The sequence below is a fragment of the Chiloscyllium plagiosum genome, unplaced genomic scaffold, assembly GCF_037043375.1.
Source record: "Chiloscyllium plagiosum isolate Xiang-an unplaced genomic scaffold, Cpla_swu_hap1 HiC_scaffold_48, whole genome shotgun sequence".
NCBI classification, from domain to species: domain Eukaryota; kingdom Metazoa; phylum Chordata; class Chondrichthyes; order Orectolobiformes; family Hemiscylliidae; genus Chiloscyllium; species Chiloscyllium plagiosum.
Window position 1 is genome coordinate 4,941,939 of NW_028270186.1, and position 9,141 is coordinate 4,951,079.

Below are 9,141 nucleotides of genomic sequence, written 5' to 3' on the forward strand. Positions count from 1 at the left end.
GTTTCTTTGACTGTGGGGTGGGGCACTGCGAAAAGGTGGGAACACTCTTGTCCCAAGCCCTCTTTGGAATGAAATAAGGGACACTTTGATAGCGGTGGGGTGCGGTGGGTACTGCTGACAGTAACAGCAGACACACTGGCTGCATTCTGAAAACCCCAGCGAGAATGCTGAAGACAGCGCGCCACGCTCGGGCTCCCACAAGCTGGGCTGGAGATCAGAAGAACCACACAATTCCCTGGGGATTAATATGCCGAGACGGGATCAATCCCGAATCAAACGCCCAAGCTTTATACTGTGAATTACCACTTTATTTAGCTGTCTATTGAGCCCAAGCCACCAGATTGATTTTAAAAATCAACCACTGTAACTCGAATCAGCCATTTGCAAAATGTCTGAATGTCTGCATGACCATACCCTGCAAAAAGGTCAGAATAGTGAGGAGTGCAGATGCTGGAGATCAGAGTCGAGAGAGTGTGGCGCTGGCAATGCACAGCAGGTCAGGCAGCATCTGAGGAGCAGGAAAATCGACTGCGCGGGCAAAAGCCCTTCATCAGGGTTCCCGCTCGATTCTCCTGCTCCTCGGATGCTGCCTGACCTGCTGTGCTTTGCCAGCACCACACTCAAAGAATCAGAAGCGCCCACCAGAAACAACCATTCCGCAGAAAAGAGAGACGACCTGGTCTCCTGGCCCATTCATGAAAGAACCAACCAACCCACGTGGTGCAAGTCCAAGGGGTGCAATGCAAGGGGAGCCCCTCCAGCTTTAATCTCAGTCCGGGCCTGGAACCAACCTGCCATGGCCATGTTTGAGTGAGTGGTCACTGAGTGAAGGGGGATGGTGTGACGCGGTAGTGGGCCTGCCTTGGTTTCCGACTAATTGCTTCTCCAACTGGTTCATTCATGTGACATCTGTGGGTGCGAAGGGGCCTGTCACTGGACCTCCTCCCTTGACTGGGTACAACAGTCTATTTGGTTTACGGTGGTCCAGGAACTGAGTCCGAACACGAGGAGGCTGTTTGCTGAATGGGGCGTATTTTATTGCACGATGGAAATTAGGGACAAGTTACACAAGTTTGACAGATGGGCATTCATTGTGACAACGACTTGGTCAAAGAGGGCAGGGTTTTTTTTTAGGAAGACTGGATACTTGTAGAAGGGCTGAAAGAAAGATGAAAGACAAACAGACCTCTTATGAAAAGTTAATTGCAGAGTTTTCGGGAGGTTGAAGATCATTTCATCGATTTTGAATAGATTTTTCAAATGGGACCTCGATATGATGGAGTAAATGGAAATGCGAGGAGCTGGTTTTGCAAACGAGAAATCCAGAGCAAACTACCAAATTGTAAATTGAATGAATCATACAGAGCGGCCATTCGGCCCACCCCTGGTGCTGTGAGGCAGCAGTGTTAACCACTGAGCCACCGGGCTGTATCTGATAACATTCCTTCCAGCTCCCTCACACCAGCTGGCGTGGCATTGCAACTGTCAGCACTGTTAAAGGAAGATGGACTCTCATTGTCTCTCCAATCACCTTCATCAAGCTATAGTTAGAAAGGACAGAACATGAGCTATTTCTCTCTCACTCCCTCCCAACCTGCACGAAATGCGCTGTGCAGAGTCAACCACTTACGCACCAAATCAATGGTTTTTCATCACCCCTCTTTCATCAGCAAAGTTAGCCTCCCCCTCCCCCTCCCCCTCCCCCTCCCCATTCCTGATTCCCGCAGTCTTTCTGGGCCCCTTCTGCCAAGTAACGAATGCTAATGGGTCTCCCTGGGAGCTGTGAAAATGCTGTTAAAGTAATAGGATTGCAGACCGCTTCAGAACACTCCACCAAATTAAACTCCAATTCCCCAGAGTGGCTGAGTGACCCAGGCAGCTGCAGCATCTCCTCCCCGCTCTCGGGTCAAGCCTGAGCTGATTTGGAGAAGTGCACATCTGGCCCAGAGTCTGCAAGGCAGGCAGAGAGAGACAGGCCCATCGACAGTGACGGGCCCATCAATCGCCTGCACTTCGCTCAAGTGCTGCGTCACTGTCTGTTGCAGGAAGCAGGCAGAAACCTCAGATTTTCAGCGATCCTCCTTTATGAATGCATCTGGATGAAGAAGATTTCAAACAATAACTCTGCAAATGCGACAGAACAAATCGTGTTATCTTCTCTTTTGCTGTTCAGTACAGTTATTCTCAGTGTGAAGGGGGAGTGAAAAACTCACATTTGATTGCCTCTCAAAGGCCTTGCATTAAAATGATTCCTGCTGAAGGTCTGGGGGACTATTTCGTTATCGGAACCTCCCAGTGGCCCAGATATGTGTCAGTATTAGACTTGTACGTGTCCGAGAGGTTTTCTTTCGGATAGAGTTAAAGCCCAATGTTTTGTCTGTTTACTTGATATTCAACTGCACAGAACCGAACCTCATTTGTGACAAAGTATACTGACCCCCCGACAGTGCGGCGCTCCCTCAGCACTGACCCCCCGACAGTGCGGCACTCCCTCAGCACTGACCCCCCGACAGTGTGGCGCTCCCTTAGCACTGACCCTCCGACAGTGCGGCGCTCCCTCAGCACTGACCCTCCGACAGTGCCCACTCCCTCAGCACTGACCCTCCGACAGTACGGCGCTCCCTCAGCACTGACCCCCCGACAGTGCGGCACTCCCTCAGCACTGACCCCCCGACAGTGCGGCACTCCCTCAGCACTGACCCTCCGACAGTGCGGCACTCCCTCAGTACTGAACCCCGACAGTGCCCACTCCCTCAGCACTGTCCCCCCGACAATGCGGCACTCCCTCAGCACTGACCCCCCCGACAGTGCGGCACTCCCTCAGCACTGACCCTCCGACAGTGCGGCACTCCCTCAGCACTGTCCCCCCGACAATGCGGCACTCCCTCAGCACTGACCCTCCGACAGTGCGGCGCTCCCTCAGCACTGACCCTCCAACAGTGCGGCACTCCCTCAGCACTGACCCCCCGACAGTGTGGCGCTCCCTCAGCACTGAGCCTCCGACAGTGCGGCGCTCCCTCAGCACTGACCCTTCGACAGTGCGGCGCTCCCTCAGCACTGACCCCCCGACAGTGCGGCACTCCCTCAGCACTGACCCCCCGACAGTGCGGCACTTCCTCAGCACTGACCCTCCGACAGTGCGGCACTCCCTCAGCACTGACCCTCCGACAGTGCGGCACTTCCTCAGCACTGACCCTCCGACAGTGCGGCGCTCCCTCAGCACTGACCCCCCGACAGTGCGGCACACCCTCAGCACTGACCCTCCGACAGTGCGGCACTTCCTCAGCACTGACCCTCCGACAGTGTGGCGCTCCCTCAGCACTGACCCTCCGACAGTGCGGCACTCCCTCAGCACTGACCACCCGACAGTGCGGCACTCCCTCAGCACTGACCCTCCGACAGTGCGGCACTCCCTCAGTACTGATCCCCCGACAGTGCTCACTCCCTCAGCACTGACCCTCTGACAGTGCAGCACTCCCTCAGCACTGACCCTCCGACAGTGCGGCACTTCTTCAGCACTGACCCTCCGACAGTGCGGCGCTCCCTCAGCACTGACCCCCCGACAGTGCGTCACACCCTCAGCACTGACCATCCGACAGTGCCCACTCCCTCAGCACTGACCCTCCGACAGTGCAGCACTCCCTCAGCACTGACCCCCTGACAGTGCTCACTCACTCAGCAATGACCCTCTGACAGTGCAGCACTCCCTCAGCACTGACCCCCCGACAGTGCGGCACTCCCTCAGCACTGACCCTCCGACAGTGCGGCACTCCCTCAGTACTGACCCTCCGACAGTGCCCACTCCCTCAGCACTGACCCCCTGAGAGTGCCCACTTCCTCAGCACTGACGCTCTGACAGTGCAGCACTCCCTCAGCCCTGACCCTCCGACAGTGCGGCACTCTCTCAGCACTGACCCTCCGACAGTGCGGCACTCCCTCAGCACTGACCCTCTGACAGTGCGGCACTCCCTCAGCACTGACCCCGCGACAGTGCGACACTCCCTCAGCACTGACCCCTCAACAGTGCGGCACTCCCTCAGCACTGACCCCCCGACAGTGTGGCACTCCCTCAGTACTGACCCTCTGACAGTGCATCACTCCCTCAGCACTGACCCTCCGACAGTGCAGCACTCCCTCAGCACTGACCCTCTGACAGTGCAGTACTCCCTCAGCACTGACCCTCCGACAGTGCGGCACTCCCTCAGCACTGACCCTCCGACAGTGCGGCACTCCCTCAGCATTGACCCCCCGACAGTGCGGCACTCCCTCAGCACTGACCCCCCAACAGTGCGGCACTCCCTCAGCACTAACCCCCCGACAGTGCGGCACTCCCTCAGCACTGACCCCCCGACAGTGTGGCACTCCCTCAGTACTGACCCTCTGACAGTGCATCACTCCCTCAGCACTGACCCTCCGACAGTGCGGCACTCCCTCAGCACTGACCCTCTGACAGTGCAGTACTCCCTCAGCACTGACCCTCTGACAGTGCGGCACTCCCTCAGCACTGACCCTCCGACAGTGCCTACTCCCTCAGCACTGACCCTCTGACAGTGCGGCGTACCCTCAGCACTGACCCTCCGACAGTGTGGCACTCACTCAGCACTGACCCTCCGACAGTGTGGCACTCCCTCAGTACTGACCATCCCACAGTGCGGCACTCCCTCAGCACTGACCCTCCGACAGTGTGGTACTCCCTCAGTACTGTCCCTCCGACAGTGCCCACTCCCTCAGCACTGACCCTCCGACAGTGCGGCACTCCCTCAGCACTGACCCCCTGACAGTGCCCACTCCCTCAGCACTGACCCTCTGACAGTGCAGCACTCCCTCAGCACTGACCCTCCGACAGTGCGGCACTCCCTCAGCACTGACCCTCCGACAGTGCGGCACTCCCTCAGTACTGACCCTCCGACAGTGCCCACTCCCTCAGCACTGACCCCCTGACAGTGCCCACTCCCTCAGCACTGACCCTCTGACAGTGCAGCACTCCCTCAGCACTGACCCTCCGACAGTGCGGCACTCTCTCAGCACTGACCCTCCAACAGTGCGGCACTCCCTCAGTACTGACCCCCTGACAGTGCCCACTCCCTCAGCACTGACCCTCTGACAGTGCAGCACTCCCTCAGCACTGACCCTCCGACAGTGCGGCACTCCCTCAGCACTGACCCCCCGACAGTGCGGCACTCCCTCAGCACTGACCCCTCGACAGTGCGGCACTCCCTCAGCACTGACCCCCCGACAGTGCGGCACTCCCACAGCACTGAACCCCCGACAGTGCGGCACTCCCTCAGCACTGACCCCCCGACAGTGTGGCACTCCCTCAGTACTGACCCTCTGACAGTGCATCACTCCCTCAGCACTGACCCTCCGACAGTGCGGCACTCTCTCAGCACTGACCCTCCGACAGAGCCCACTCCCTCAGCACTGACCCTCTGACAGTGCGGCACTCCCTCAGCACTGACCCCCCGACAGTGCGGCACTCCCTCAGCACTGACCCCCCAACAGTGCGGCACTCCCTCAGCACTGACCCCCCGACAGTGTGGCACTCCCTCAGTACTGACCCTCTGACAGTGCATCACTCCATCAGCACTTACCCTCCGTCAGTGCGGCACTCCCTCAGCACTGACCCTCTGACAGTGCAGTACTCCCTCAGCACTGACCCTCCGACAGTGCGGCACTCCCTCAGCACTGACCCTCCGACAGTGCCCACTCCCTCAGCACTGACCCTCTGACAGTGCGGCATACCCTCAGCACTGACCCTCCGACAGTGTGGCACTCACTCAGCACTGACCCTCCGACAGTGTGGCACTCCCTCAGTACTGACCATCCCACAGTGCGGCACTCCCTCAGCACTGACCCTCTGACAGTGCAGTACTCCCTCAGCACTGACCCTCCGACAGTGCGGCACTCCCTCAGCACTGACCCTCCGACAGTGCCCACTCCCTCAGCACTGACCCTCTGACAGTGCGGCGTACCCTCAGCACTGACCCTCCGACAGTGTGGCACTCACTCAGCACTGACCCTCCGACAGTGTGGCACTCCCTCAGCACTGACCCTCTGACAGTGCAGTACTCCCTCAGCACTGACCCTTCAACAGTGCCCACTCCCTCAGCACTGACCCCCCGACAGTGCAGCACTCCCTCAGCACTGACCCTCCGACAGTGCGGCACTCCCTCAGCACTGACCCTCTGACAGTGCGGCGCTCCCTCAGCACTGACCCTCCGACAGTGTGGCACTCACTCAGCACTGACCCTCCGACAGTGTGGCACTCCCTCAGCACTGACCCTCTGACAGTGCAGTACTCCCTCAGCACTGACCCTTCAACAGTGCCCACTCCCTCAGCACTGACCCCCCGACAGTGCAGCACTCCCTCAGCACTGACCCTCCGACAGTGCGGCACTCCCTCAGCACTGACCCTCTGACAGTGCGGCGCTCCCTCAGCACTGACCCTCCGACAGTGCCCACTCCCTCAGCACTGACCCTCCGACAATGCGGTGCTCCCTCAGCACTGACCCTCCGACAGTGCCCACTCCCTCAGCACTGACCCTCCAACAGTGCGGCACTCCCTCAGCACTGACCCTCCGACAGTGCGGCACTTCCTCAGCACTGACCCTCCGACAGTGCGGCGCTCCCTCAGCACTGACCCCCCGACAGTGCGGCACTCCCTCAGCACTGACCCCCCGACAGTGTGGCATTCCCTCAGTACTGACCCTCCGACAGTGCCCACTCCCTCAGCACTGACCCTCCGACAATGCGGTGCTCCCTCAGCACTGACCCTCCGACAGTGCCCACTCCCTCAGCACTGACCCTCCGACAGTGCCCACTCCCTCAGCACTGACCCTCCGACAGTGTGGCACTCCCTCAGCACTGACCCTCTGACAGTGCAGCACTCCCTCAGCACTGACCCTCCGACAGTGCGGCACTCCCTCAGCACTGACCCTCTGACAGTGCGGCGCTCCCTCAGCACTGACCCTCCGACAGTGCGGCGCTCCCTCAGCACTGACCCCCTGACAGTGCCCACTCCCTCAGCACTGACCCCCCGATAGTGCGGCACTCCCTCAGCACTGACCCTCCGACAGTGCGGCACTCCCTCAGCACTGACCCTCTGACAGTGCGGCGCTCCCTCAGCACTGACCCTCCGACAGTGCGGCGCTCCCTCAGCACTGACCCCCTGACAGTGCCCACTCCCTCAGCACTGACCACCCGACAGTGCGGCACTCCCTCAGCACTGACCACCCGACAGTGCGGCACTCCCTCAGCACTGACCCCCCGACAGTGCCCATTCCCTCAGCACTGACTCTCTGACAGTGCGGCACTCCCTCAGCACTGACCCTCCGACAGTGCGGCACTCCCTCAGCACTGACCCCCTGACAGTGCGGCACCCCCTCAGCACTGACCCTCTGACAGTGCGGCACTCCCTCAGTACTGACCCCCTGACAGTGCCCACTCTCTCAGCACTGACCCTCCAACAGTGCAGTGCACCCTCAGCATTGACCCTCCGACAGTGCGGTGCTCCCTCAGCACTGACCCTCCAACAGTGCAGTGCACCCTCAGCATTGACCCTCTAACAGTGCAGTGCACCCTCAGCATTGACCCTCTAACAGTGCGGCACTCTCTCATTTTTACAATGGGGGAACTTGGGAGAGGTGGATGTGACCCTACAGCTTGTACCCAGAGGGTATGGCTGATGAGAATATCTCCATGTGAAGGAGCCAGTACCGTTCTGTGACTTTGACTCTGTGTTCAACACCATGCACTGAGAGAAACTCTCCCTCTGCACCTTGAACATGACATTGTGGTTAATATCAAACTTGCTGTCTGCCAGTTGACTGCTACATTCTGGCATCATAGTCCAGGGCTATGCCCCCATTTAAAGCTGATTTCCTTAATGCATCGAGAACCAGCAATAACTTTTTATTTTTTGCTGAAAGGATTGTCAGACAGCTGAGCTCCTCTGTCAGGGTCATGAATATGAATGGTGCTGTTTGAGGCTTTCTCAAAAGCCCCATAATTACATCACCCCCTAAATGGGAGCAGTCCTGTCATTCAATGTGAAAAGTGGTCAATTATGGAAGGGCTTATTTTGGTCTTAAGTGCATGAGCTAATTAAACAGCTCCTGTCTCAGGGCGGAGACAAAAAAAATGTTTCATCGAGTTGAACGGTCTCAGTGCCAAGGACACGCTGCACAGCTGAAAGGTAATGTCAATGAGAGGGAAGGAAAGGCTGGAAGAGAGAGGGGGCAGGCACACACACAGTCAGAGAGAGTCCAAGAGCAAGTGGAGGGGGGGAAGATAGAAAGGGAGGGGGGGAGATAGAAAGGGAGGGGGGAGAGATAGAAAGAGAGGGGGGAAGAGATAGAAAGGGAGGGGGGAGATAGAAAGGGAGGGGGAGATAGAAAGGGAGTAGGGAGATAGAAAGGGAGCAGGGAGATAGAAAGGGGGAGAGATAGAAAGGGAGGGGGAGAGATAGAAAGGGAGGGGGGAGATAGAAAGGGAGGGGGGAGATAGAAAGGGAGGGGGGAGATAGAAAGGGAGGGGGGAGATAGAAAGGGAGGGGGGAGATAGAAAGGGAGGGGGGAGATAGAAAGGGGGAGAGAGAAAGACAGAGAGAAAGAGAGAGGGAGACAAAGAGAGAGAAAAAGAGGGAGACAGAAAGAAAGAGAGGGAAAGGTTGAAAAAGAAAGATGGAGAGAGAAAGAAGGACAATGAAAAGAAAGAGTGAGGGATTAGGGAGAACAAGAGAGGGGATGATCAGAAGACGATGTGGGTCAGTAGAAGTACACACCTTCAGAAAGGAAGTTCACCCTGACAGCTCCATGTGAAATCATTCCACCAGGTTTTCAACTGTTTACTTGAAGCAGCATTTGCCCCAGAGACTGGACAAGGTACACAGCCAGTGGGAGTGATCACCTGAGGTCAGGGTTAGGGTTCGCAGTGAAAGGATTGAGACATGCCTGAAATCTGTCAGAGATGGGTGGCACCCACAGCTCAGTCAGCAGCGGCTTCGCAAGATTCCTGCTTCCATAGCCCCCCAGAGTGACCAAAAGGTTTCAGCCTTGGACTCCAGTACCGTGCCCAAGAAATTTTGCACATTGGAGGGGCTGCACTGTTGGATAACGTGCTCAACTGAGGCACGTCACCCTG